Source organism: Mobula birostris, chromosome 8, assembly GCF_030028105.1.
Source record: "Mobula birostris isolate sMobBir1 chromosome 8, sMobBir1.hap1, whole genome shotgun sequence".
Taxonomy (NCBI): domain Eukaryota; kingdom Metazoa; phylum Chordata; class Chondrichthyes; order Myliobatiformes; family Myliobatidae; genus Mobula; species Mobula birostris.
The window spans coordinates 68,829,481-68,843,365 of NC_092377.1; positions in this window are offsets into that span (position 1 = coordinate 68,829,481).

Below are 13,885 nucleotides of genomic sequence, written 5' to 3' on the forward strand. Positions count from 1 at the left end.
GAATTGGCAAGAAGAGTTTAGCCTCCTTTTAAAGATGCATGTGATATTTCCCAAAAAGTAATGGTTGATAAATACAACTCAAAATCCTGCTCAATATTGTCTCTTTTGTTATTAATTCCCTTGCCTTGGTGGAATTCTGCAAATCTTTCAGATATCTGTTTTAAACTTCATTTTATCTTTCAGAGCCCCATGTCCAAACTATAACTTCCTGCCATTCTAAAGTCTCCTTTCCTGTCAAATATAGCAGGTTTTTTTTGTATGATCTGGAAGCTTTCAGTTAAAATCATGAATATATTTTACCAATAGCAAAGACTAGAACACTGAACCCTGAAGAACCCCAGAGATGAATTGTCCATTAGCAAAAATGCCCATGAAACATGACTTTTTTTTGGAAGAGTATGCACAAGCATCTAAGGTGGCAGAAAAGAGTAAGGTGGTTTCAGAAAGGCTTTCAAGATATTATACATAATTTGAGCTTGGACCAGAGGGTATGCAGAAGTTAAATAGTATGAGTTCAGATACTCATTGTAAGAAATGTGATTGCACTGTAAAGGATGCAGTGCAGACCTGCAAGAATTGAGACAAGAAAATTGTACCTATGAAAGGTGATTGGATAAACAAGGATTGTTTTGTGCAAGAGACACCAATTAGAGGTGTGCATTGGAGGGGCTGAGAGGTCTCTAAAACTAGGGGCAAATTTGGTGAATAGTGGGATTAGAGGGAAGATGAGCATTTTTTTTTTATGCCTAGGGGTGAAGGGTCTGAAATGGTAACACTGCAATTTATGATATGCTAATTCAGTACTGTGTGGCTCTTAGTGAGATACTGAGGTTGAGTCTCTTTGGAAATGAAAGGCTCTGGCTACTTGAGGCGTGGTGCTGTTCCTGATGATTTTACTGCAGTAACATGTCTTGGCCACCAGAGAGCAGCATTCCCCATACAAGGAGAATGACTGAAGTAATCAGTGAAATTTTCAGAAGCTCTGTATTGGAAGTCAAAACCTGAATAAATTCTAAAATTGCCTTTTAAAAATCTTTCAGTTTAAAAACTAATTGCATTAATTTCTTTCCATTCTGAGGGAAATTGGATTGAAAACTTGACTTTGGTTACTTATTCCTTGTGATTTTTTTTCTGCTTAATATAAGCTTTGCAAATGAAACAAAGAACAATAACATCTTAAACAGATCTTTTAAAGCTTGCCTACAGCATCTTTCTACTACTATTTAAGGGAAGTGGGATGAGATGCAGTATGTTATTTTAAAAAGTACATATTGCTAGCATCTACTCTTGCCTCAACTCGATGCTGTATACTAGTGAAATAAACTCATTGTGCCTTGGGTCACAATCTTTGCCATTCCATCATGCAGTGTTAATGCTCTATGCAATTCCAAACTATTTTATCTAACCCAATATATCCTCCTCCAGCTCTTGACCTCTTCCCCTCTCTCCTCCTTGTCTGTTTAGTTCATCACTCTTCTTCTCCCCCCACCACCACCACCTTTCCCCCTCACCTATCACCTGCCATTTATTGCTTCTTCCCTGTTCCTTTTTAGTTCTGAGGGGTCTTAGTCTGAAATATCAACTGTTTATTCCCTTTGTAGATTTTGCTTGACTGGCTGAGTTCCTGGGGGGGGGGGGGTGCATGTGTGGTTCCCATCATTACAACCCCTTGGAGCACCTAGACAACAACTAAACCTGTCAGCCTGCTGTTGAACAATTCTAGCTCTTTGTTCAATACTAGCATCCCTTCAGTACTAACCAACAAGCTACAAAACTTCATTCTCAAGTACTTCCCTCTGCAATTGAATCCTGAATTTCCTCTTGGGAGATTGTGAGTCAGTGCAAATTAGAAATGATATCTCCTTGTTGCTGAGCAAAACAGGTGTTTTAAGGATGTGTGATTGGCTAACAGCTCTGTTCTCTGCACCCATAATTATTTGACTAGGCACAGCTCCAACACTATCTATAAATATACCAATGGCACCACAATAGTTAGTACAAGCTCAGGTGGCAATGAGGTAGCATACAGAAGTGAGATTTGTTGAATGGTGTTGCAACAAAAATCTTGGACTCCACATCAGCAAGACCAAGGAGTTGATTTTGGTCTTAAGGAGTGGGAAGTCAAATAACTCATTGGTCAGTGGTAGAAAGGGTATGCAGCTTGAAGTTTCTGGTGTCAACATCTCAGAGGATCTAACCTGGTCCCAACACATTGATGTAATCCCAAATAAGACATGCCAGTGGTTTTACTTCATTAGGAGTTTGAGAAGATTTAGTATGTCACCAAGAACCCTTACAAATTTCTGTGAATGTATAATGGAGAGTATCCTGCCTGGTTGAATCACAGCCTGGTATGGAGCTTCTGATGCACAGGATTGCAATGCAGGAGAATTCAAAGGATAGTAAATTCAGCCTGTTCCATTATAGGCACAACCCTTCCTGTTACTGAAGCCATCAAGAAGGTGACATTGATCAGTGAAGACCATCACACTCAATTAGGTTCATTAAGCAGGCCATATTATATTGTATCACAACAACAGGTCAAAAATCAGGTGTACTATTTCCCATTGCAATAGATTACTAGGCTGACAGATCAAAATAAGGATGTTCTCAAAGTCTTCAGAAAGTATTACATTCCTTTCAGAGGTCAGAATGGAGAAGAACCATTCTGTAAAAGCAATGAGAATTTCAAGACCTGTTGAAGCCACACAGAAGCTGACCCTAGGCAGTGGAAGAATGCACCACCTGTCAAAATGACCACCCAATCTATTGAGCATTAGATATAGCAAAGTCTTTAGGTCTCATATTGATCCCGTTAGCCACTGCAAAGACAAAGTTGGCCTGAAGTAATTTGGTGATTGTGGGTCAAAGGACTGAAGAATGAAAAGATGTACTTTACAGAACATCGTTCCAGATATTTAATACTGTGCACAGTTTTAAAAAGTGTGGTTTTGGAAATGTTTCTAGTTGTGGATGAGACAGGAACCAGAGTCCGTAAATATAAGGTTTTTGCTGAGAAATCTTATGCCTAATTCAGTAGAAATACCTAAACATGCTACCTGGTCCTGTGTGATTTTAAAATGATTTTGCGAAAGGTACATTGCTCTGATCATCTAATTTCATATATAGCTTTATTTTACTCAGGATGTACTTTCAGGTATATGTTGGCTAGACATTTTAGAGCAGGATTTGCCATATATATAAAAAATTTTTCCCACATGCATCTGTGCATGAGGAAATGGCTACACCTGATGGATACTCAGCCCTGCTGGAACTAGTAATAGCCCAAGGTGCTGGCCCTGAATCAAGTGCTGATATGTGCTGGTCACTGTGCACTGTATGATAGCTTTAGTCTTTTGCTCTATTGAAGCATAACATTTGAAACGTATTGAGTGCTCCTTTAGAAAGTGCCTCCAGTCTGAGTTTCCCCTGAATCCTCTGCATTTCCTTAAGGAGTGAGAATTTTTAACAATAGGGCATTGCCTATCGGAGTTCATGATGGAGTTTTCTACTTCAGTTTTGTTCCCCATGATCAGGGTTCTGGTTTCCTATGGTTTTTGCTAAAGACCTTTCTTTGAATGACATGTTACCAGAGTTGGAGTATATATATTCCACAAAGAATGAAAATGGTGGACAGTGAGCACGTTACTTTGTTTTGTATTTGAACCCTTTAGTTATCCACAGTTCTTTCATATTATTCGTCATTTTATTTACTATATACTGGATTCAGTGTTGGGCATGTGACCAAGTGGTTAAGGAGTTCGTCTAGTGATCTGAAGGTCATTAGTTCGAGCCTCAGCTGTGACAGCGTGTTTGTGTCCTTGAGCAAGGCACTTAACTACACAATGCTCTAGTGTCTGTGAGGAGTGACGCCCCACACAGACTTCCAATCTGCGCCTTGTAAGGCATGAAAATGCCTGACGCAGGCCTCTCATGGTCTGAGTTGATGACCCCCTTATTCACTATAGGGCTTATTCCAATTGCTGTAATCCAAGAAACTCAGTCCTGGCAGATAACCCTCATCTTTTGTGCCTTGCAGTTCTGACAACAGATCGGTAAGCTCCATTTGCTTCTGCGACTCTTTGTGTGAGAGCTTTGGAAAATTAAGTCTGCTGGAGGGATTTTTTGATTCTCTAGAGAGCCATAGCACTGTCCAGCCTCTGCTACAGCATTTGCAAACCTGTAGCTGGATTATTAATGTGCACTGCACTAACCCTTGTACATTTTGCAATGACTCCCTATCAAGCCACTTACAGAGAAGGTCTAACTCTTGATGTGGTTTGAGACTTGGTTCTTTCACGGCATTGCAAAAGCTTGATTCCAGGACAAATAACTAGCAGACTGATTGCTGAACATTTTTAGTCCTGCTGTGACTTGGTTTAGTTGAGCCAGATACTGAGCTAAATCTAATACACCTGAAGCTCCTTGAAGAGGGCATTGTAGAGACCAGTTTGCCAAATGTGTGTCCTGGGGATGGATGGAAGCTCAACCTGTCTCTGTCTGTGTAAATGTGATTGGCATCCACAGCAAGTCTTGACCGAAGTCTTTCCAGTGATGAAACTGCAGAAAGGGGGTGTTATAGGTCTTTGCTCTTATGGACCTTGACTGCCAATACCTGGACAATGTGAATTCATGTTGGCTATGTGGTGTAGACAGCCTCTCCTTGTAGAGCTGGAGTACTGTCTTTTTCATAGCTAAAATGTGCTTGGAGAAGTATTCTTTAGTAAACTGCATCAACTGTTGTGACAGCAAAGCACGAGTGGTTCTAGTTGTAAACTGGCCACTATCTCAGTCAACACTCACAACACGCTGGAGGAACTCAGCAAGTCGGGCAGCTTCCGTGGAAAAGATTGGTCGATGTTTCGGGCCGCAACCCTTCGTCAGGACTGTAGAGGGAGGAGGCAGAGGCCCTATAAAGAAGGTGGGGGGAGGGTGGGAAGGAGAAGGCTGGTAGGTTCCAGGTGAAAAACCAGTAAGGGGAAAGATAAAGCGGTGGGGGAGGGGAGGCAGGGAGGTGATAGGCAGGAAAGGTGAAGAAAGAATAGGGGAAAACATAATGGGTAGTAGAAGGAGGCGGAACCATGAGGGAGGTGATAGGCAGCTGGGGGAGGGGGCAGAGTGACATAGGGATCGGGGAAGGGAGGGGGAGGGAATTACCAGAAGTTGGAGAATTCTACGTTCATACCAAGGCGCTGGAGACTACCTAGACGGTATATGAGGTGTTGCTCCTCCGACCTGAGTTTAGCCTCATCATGGCAGTAGAGGAGGTCATGTATGGACATATCTGAATGGGAGTGGGAAGCAGAATTGAAGTGGGTGGCTACTGGGAGATCCTGTATGTTTTGGCGGACAGAGCGGAGGTGCTCGACAAAGCGGTCCCCCAATCTGCGTCGGGTTTCACCGATGTAGAGAAGGCCGCACTAGGAGCACCAGATGCAATAGATGACCCCAACAGACTCCCAAGTGAAGTGGTGCCTCACTTGGAAGGACTGTTTGGGGCCCTGAATGGAGGCAAGAGAGGAGGTGTAGGGACAGGTGTAGCACTTGCGCTTACAGGGATAAGTACCAGGTGGGAGATCCGTGGGGAGGGACGTGTGGATCAGGGAGCCGCAGAGGTACTGATCCCTGCGGAAAGTGGAGGGGGTGGAGGGGGAAAGGTGTGCTTAGTGGTGGGATCCTGTTGAAGGTGGTGGAAGCTGCGGAGGATAATGTGCTGGATCCGAAGGCTGGTGGGGTGGTAGGTGAGGACAAGGGGAACTCTGTCCCTGTTGTGGTGGGGGGAGGATGGGGTGAGGGCCGAAGTGCGGGAAATGGAGGAGATGCGGTGAGGGCAACATTGATGATGGCAGAAGGGAAACCACCATCCTTAAAGAAAGAGGACATTTGAGTTGTCCTGGAACAGAAAGCCTTATCCTGGGAGCAGATGCGGCAGAGACGGAGGAACTGGGAATAGGGAATGGCATTTTTGCTTGTGGCGGAGTGGGAAGAGGTATAGTTGAGGTAGTTATGAGAGTCAGTGGGCTTGTAGAAGGTATCAGCGGACAGTCTGTCTCCAGAGATGGAGACCGAGACATCGAGAGGGGAGAGAAGTGTCCGAGATAGACCAGGTGAATTTGAGGGCTGGGTGGAAGTTTGAAGTAAAGTCGATGAAATTGATGAGCTCAGCATGGGTGTAGGAAGCAGCACCAATATAGTCGTCAATGTACTTAAGGAAAAGTTGGGGAGCAGTACCAGAATAGGTTTGGAGCACAGACTGTTCCACATAACCAACGAAGAGGCAGGCGTAGCTGGGTCCCATGAGAGTTCCCATAGCTACACCCTTAGTCTGAAAAAAGTGGGAAGAGCCAAAAGAGAAGTGACTGAGTGTGAGAACCAGTTCCGCTAACCGGAGGAGGGTAGTGGTGGTGGGGAACTGGTGAGGTCTATTACCCAGAAAGTAGCGGAGGGCTTTGAGGCCTTCTTGATGGGGAATGGAGGTGTATAGGGATGGGACATCCATAGTGAAAATGAAGCGGTTGGGACCGGGGAACTGGAAGTTATTGAAGAGGTGGAGGGCATAGGATGTATCCTGGATGTAGGTGGGGAGGGACTGAACTATGAGTCCAGATAGGCAGATACAAGTTTGGTGGGACAGGAGCAGGCAGAAACTATGGGTCTACTGGGACAGTCAGGCTTGTGGATCTTGGGGGGGGAGGTAAAACCAAGCGGTATGGGGTGTGGGAATTATGAGTTTAATGGTTGAGGATGGAAGGTCTCTGGAGTTGATAAGGGAGGTGATGGTACGGGAGACAATGGTTTGATGTTTTTTGGTGGGGTCCTGTTCCAGGGGTAAGTAAGAGGTGGTGTCAGAGAGCTGCTGTTTGGCCTCAGTGAGGTAGAGGTCCATCCAGCAGATGGACTATCTCAGTCACCTGCTGCTTCATACACCTTTGCCTCTGCTGAGACAGCCTCACCTCCATGCTCTTCCCTGAGTGCACTTAATGTAACCTCTACATGTTTATACATGCTTTCTCCATATTGATATGAGCAGTCTCTGTTTGCACCTCAGCTTCGCATTTAGTATAAGCCCTCATTCTTGCCACTTTGGCCTTCTGTGAATTCCTGCTGTGGCTATGCAAATCATGGATTTGTTCAAGCACTGTGAAGGTGTGATCGATGCACCATATTCTGACCTCACCTCCAGGTCTTGGCAATCAATGTTGCTCAGGTCATTTGCATAACCAGGACTTGTGATATGCACCAGTTGCTCATCCACTATCTGCTTTCCTGGCATCATGTGACCCTGATCGGGGGAGTTAGCAGGTACTACACTTTGCCCAAGAGTGACCTGCAGGCTAGCAGAGGGAAGGAGTGCCTTACACCTCCTTTGGTAGAGATCCTGCTACCCAATATCGACGACGTTTACCAATATTAACAAGACTTACAGATATTGCTGTTTTAAGGGCAAATGAAGAGGAATGGAGATGGATGTCTTTTCACCATGTGCTTCAAATTGAAATCCAAGTTAATCACACAGGAAATGATATAAAAACAGAAAGTGGAAGTGGTGTTCATACAAGTGACCTGCACACAAAACGAATTGTGGCTCTAGAGGCCAGAAGAGTTCCTCTAATTCCTGCTGACTATTAGGAGATCTACAGTACAATTCCCAACAAGATAACCATCCCCTTATTTCTCAGCTGCACCCACATAGCCTCACTGGATCATCCTTCAGTAATTACATCTTGGACTATTGACATTCATCTTTGTCAAAAATGCAACTCCTCCCTCCTCTCTTTAGCAGCCAGCTATAAAAGCTATAATATAAAATATAATATAATATATTATAAAAGCTATAATATCCCAGTCTAATGTAGCTATCCATGCCCCAGATTCATTGGACTTACCTGGTTGAATATAATTAGACTGTTTTGTCCCTTGGGGCCCTGTTGCCGTTTGAAAGTCATGGCTTATCTTTGATCAAATTCTAAATGCCTGCCTTTTCCACAAATCTACGTTTAAAAAGAAATCTTTTTGCTTTATTTAAAAGTAACAATTCTCCCACCATCTGCTGTGGCTTGTTAGAAAGAATTTCAAACTTTGACTATTCTTTGCCTGCAGTACTTTTCTGAGGATTCTTGTGAGGATTGTCTCAAATCTTTAACCTATTCCCCATGATTTGGGTATCCAAGGAAATGGAGTTTCTACTTTTCCACCTGTAAGTTCTCATTTGTATCTTGAAACCTTCAATAAAATTGACCTTATCCTTCTAGTTTTCTTGAATGCATTCTTAGCTTGCGTAAACTCAACCAGTATTTTAATGCTTGGTGTTGAAGTATCATTTTGTCAAATCTGTGAGGCATATCCCTGAAGATGAATGTATCCTTCCTTTAACAGTTCTCTGTACTCCAGGTTTGGACAAATGGACTCCACCGAGCAGTAGTGTTCCTGATGATTGCATGATGTTCAATTCTATTGTTGTTCCTCAGCCAATGAGCTGTCTATGCTTGAGTTCAGAATGACCTGGATGAAAATCCAGGTCACAAGTAATATTCAGATGATGACCACTTCTCCACAAGGGGAGAATTGAATCATCTGTGTTAAACAGTATTACCATAGCAAAGTCCCCAATGATCAATGTCCTCCTTCTAAAGATTAGCTTGATTTGTCACATGTATATTGAAACATATTGCGTCATTTGTATCAACGACCAACACAGTCTGAGGATGTGCTGGGGGCAGCCTCAGTTGTTATGTTTCTGGCATCAACATAGCATGCCCATAAACTTGCCCTAACCTGTAAGTCTTTGGAGTGAAAGAGGAAATGTATACCGCTGGGAAGTGGATGCTCATTGCTGGCCCTAGAATTTATAAATCTGGCCACTATGCTACCATGCTGTCATGGGGTTATTATTGATGAGAAACCCACATAACACTGTGTATGTAAGAGCAGGTCAGAGACTGGGTATCCTGCAGCAGGCAACTTGCCTCCTGACATCGCAAAGACAGTGATAAAGCGCATGTCAGGACTGCAACTCCAACTGCAATTGAGTTGAGTGTTAATCAGGACAGAGCAACCTTTTTTTTTGCACTCCATCAACATTACTTTTTTCTTTCATGTTATTTTGTAACAATTAGTAAGGGAAGCACAGATTTTTGACTCTAAACTTTGACTTGCACCTTTTACCTCCACACATGTTGCTTGACATGCTGAGTTCCTTTAGCCCTCTGATTTTCATTCCAGATTTTAGCATCTGCAATCTATTCTGCAGTCACCTTATTCCCGTTTCTCTATTCCTTGACTGGCAAAAGCACTGATCATTTTGTGAATAGTTCAGATATCTTGTGTTGCTTTCACTTGCTAAACCTATTTATCTGTTTTCAAGTTCTACAGTAAATTTTCTCCTGTTTTCTTTTATCTTCCCATATGAATACATCAAGAACCAGAATGGTTAAAAAGATTTGCACATGAGATTATTCTTCAAAGGACCCAAAGGAGGGGAAATATGGAGATGTTTAGGCAGGGAATCCTAGAGCTCTGGCCCAAACTGTTGAGGGACTGACCAGTAATGGTGGAGTGATTGAAAGCAGATGTACAGAAGAAGGTGGAATTGCAGATATGCGGAGAACTTTGAGGGTTGGGAAAGGTGATAGACATGGATGAAATTTTAATAAGAGACAGACATGAGGGAGAAGAGAACAATAGACCAATTATAGTTGACATTATAGTAGTGAGGAGAATAGTAATTCTGAAACCTGCTGGACTGAGAACCGCTGCATACAGAATAATCCTCATTTCAACAAGGATAGTCGGGCATCAAGCCTGGTAATTGAACTGCATCTGTCCTTTACTTACATGGTATGCACAAAGCTCCACTTCAACTCCACTTTCTCACTACTACTTAGTGACCTTTCACCACCAAAGATTTTTGGATTTATAATAACTACACATAGACAGTTGTAATATGCCTTCTCCATTAAGTTATTTACAAAGCCTCTGAGGAATCTGCATTCACAGCTATCATGGTGGAGGGTGCTGAGGATAGTGGGAAGGAAGTGATAAGTGACAAGCAGTTCCAATGAAACATCAACTTGAATGCTTATGCTTGTACTTTCTCCTCCCTCCCTGAAACTCTTCATAGCACTTACTGTGTTTTTTTTTTCCTGATTTCCAACATTTGCAGCTATTTTTGGAAATAATTTCATGTCTATTTGTTTTTTTTTCCCCCAGAGAAGCTTGACATTACAGTGCCAGTTGCAATCTTTCTCTCCCTGTTTTTCTCTCTGTCTCTTACTCTTCATGTGGACCATTCAGACATCTCACCTTCAACATCACTTCACCTTTATTTGGCATTTTAGGTCATTGTACATTCATAACAAAAATACATGGATTGCTTTTGAATTGTCAGCCTAAAATCTAAATATAACAGGGATAATACTATTTAATTCTACTCACACAGATTGGAATACTGAACCCCAATATTAACATGTCTGAGAAAAATTAAAGACACCCGCAGTCACAGTTAGAAGCCAAGACTTATATAGAATAATAACTACCTTTGGAACGAGAGGCATATAATTTGCAGCTGTTTGCAAAAACCAACTGAATGCCAAAACTCAACTGCAAACTTGACTCACTCCCAGGTATGTATCCTCACAAGGACAGTCTTTTTTAAAAAAAACACAAGATAATTTCCTTCAGTCTTTTGACTATGTGATTAAAACAGCACTACTTGTGGACAGGCAAATGTGATATTGAAGGTGTATGGCAACACAAGATAGCTACTGTGATATTAACAAGTTTGTCCCTTGCAACTGATCATGCTGTTTGATCAATTAATACATGTATTCCAAAGATGACTCACAACGAGAGCTTTGTACTTTGTGATTGCAGCTTCATGAAATACAGTACTGGAAAGATGCCTGGTACGAACAGCGAGGGGTTATTTCTAATCGGAAAATCAGCACATTAAATCCAATGGAGATATTGTTCAAACAATTAAGAATTCACGACTTGTGCTGAGGTGGTTGAGTAGGATTTCCAGTCCACTGCAGATAATTTGCATCTGCATCTTTCCAGCAAAATTTACCCACTGTGATAATTCATGCTGCTTTATTCCTATTTCAATGCAGAATGTTCTTTCCACTCCCTCACATTTCAGTACATACCAAGGGCAGTGTAGGCAACACTTTTGCAGCAGCCTTTCTATCTCTCTGTGTGTGTATCACCATCCCCGTTTCTAGGCAACATTACAAGCTGCAAGAAGAGGGGAAAAGTATAAAGGCTTGAAAATAAAATGTCAGGAATGGACACAATTCTTAAAATGAAGTTCAGAAAAGAAATTTGCCGCTTCCTACAAACATGTCAGCATTAAATTAATGGATGTTGTAGAACATGGCAATTTTCTTGTACAGGGGTTAGATATTGCTATGTATAGTTGAATCCCTTTACTAACCATTATGATGCTGCAGTAAGACAAAGGCAGGGCTACTGGAAATAATAACGGGAAATAAAAAGGTTGTGTTGCATATGTACATCATGACCAAAGAAAAAAATGGCTAGAGTTGCTGAACAAAAATTAGCAAAAATAGCAAAAGAAAACTGCCAATGTTTACGAAAAGTTATCTACCAGAAAACACAACAATAACTCCATACTATTTTTGTTCAGTGTGAACTCCTGGCAGCCCTAATCTCTCTCCTTCTCCCCCCCCACCCCACCCCACCCCACCCCACCCCACCCCACCCCACCCCACCCCACCCCACCCTGCACTGAGGGTGATCAGCCCCTTTTTTTTAATACTAGAGTATACAATCTTTAACTTGCAACAGTTAACTTAAGACTACCAATGATATTCAAATATGGTGCACCCCACAATGTAGTGAAAATCATATTACAAAATCAACAGAAGCATCTACCTTAAATACAGTATACAAAGAACATCCCCATTACTAAAAAAGTGGGCACCACAAAGCCATCTTGAGCGCACCAGCTCAGTTCAGGACCCGTTCTCAGAACAGGTCAGGGAGAACACGCAGCGCAGTGACAGCAGGGAGACAAAGCAATGTTTGTGTGTATGGGTTTAAGGACACGTAGAACCAGGTGTTCTCTGTCACAGGTAGCAGCCATGTATTCTCATACAGTATGTTCATTAGTGATAATCTGATGTTAATTATATTCATACTAATGCCCTGACAAAGTACCTTGTGAAGACAGGTGTCAAACATAGCTGTGTCATTGAGAGAAGTGTTGTGCTTATGCTACTCAAAGGCCAATCCACAAGCATTGTTTAGCAGAGCAAGTATAAGAATAGCCTTCCAGTCAACATCCTGAAGACCAAGCTCCTTCACCAATTTGCCCACACTACCCACTCTTCCCTCCAACAATGAACATTTACAAAACAGCGAGACCCTGGAAAACATGGAGCAATAGACACAGGAGATACTGCAGATGTTGGAAATCAGAGTAAATGCTGGAGGAACTGGATGCAACTGCAGGAGGAAAGGAATTGCTGACATTACAAATTGAAGCCATGAATCATGGGTCAAAATGGACCACTTTCCATATCAATAGTAAAACTCAAAGTTCAATGTTGCAAGTAAATGTATGATCTAAATACTTCTATGTTACTGTATTCTATCTTGAAATTCAGTTTCTTGCAGGCATTTACAGGAAAAAAATAACAACATTTCATGAAAAACTGTGCATAAACTGTGTCTGGTATGGGGGTGGGGGGGAGGGGGGGGGTGTTGCTACTGCACGGGACCAAAAGAAGCTGCAGAGGGTTGTAAATCTAGTCAGCTCCATCTTGGGTACTAGCCAACAAAGTACCCAGGACATCTTCAAGGAGCGGTGACTCAGAAAGGCAGCACCCAGGGCATGCCCTTTTCTCACTGTTACCATCAGGTAGCAGATACAGAAGTCTGCAGGCAGTCAGTCAGTAATTCAGGAACAGCTTCTTCCCCTCTGCCATCTGCTTCCTAAATGGACATTGAACTCTTGAACACTATCTCACTTTCTTAATATATATATTATTTCTGTGTTTTGCATGATTTTAATCTATTCAATATACATATACTGTAATTGATTTACTTATTTTTTCTTCTATATTATGTATTGCATTGAACTGCTGCTGCTAAGTTACCAAATTTCATGACAGATGCTGGTGATAATAAACCTGATTCTGATTCTGATCAACTAAGACTGACAAATCATCTCCCTCAATGCACTGGCACAGCTTTTGATTGACTGAGGAAAAAGGTGTCTGAAGATCAAGATTTCAGATCAGGTGCAAATCACATTGTCTCCCAAGAGGCAGTGTGATCCCTGTCCTTCCATTTACTTCTGAGAATTGGACAAAAAAACAACTTGTGGTACCCGAAAAGTACCAGCAATGCTGTCTCTGTGAGATCCTCCAAGTTCATTGAAGAATTACTGAATGCATCAGCATGCATTTCTGGGCAAACATCCCCATCACTGAGTTACTTTCAGCTGGTTTCCTTGGCTGACCAGGTTGTTCACATGCTTGAGACTAGACTCCTGAGATTATGGAGATGACCAACCAGTGAGAGGGAAAGATGAAAGGATGCACTCAGAGTTTGTGTGAAGAGATGTGGACCCTGAGCCAATGACTGCTCAAAGGAAAGAGGAGCATTCAGGATGACATTGAGGAATGCTGCTGAAGTGGCAAAGGGTGTACATCACCTCACTGCTACTCAGAACCTGCATCACTGGCCACGTCCTGCCCCATTTGCATAAGTCTGTGGTTCACACTTTGGCCTCATTAGCCATCTCACAACATACAAAAATGATGGAAGAAATTCATTCTCAATTGCAAAGCAAAGTCTGAGAAGAAGTCTATTTTGTGTACTATCTCTTTCCAAAGTATGCATAACCTCTTGTCTGGTT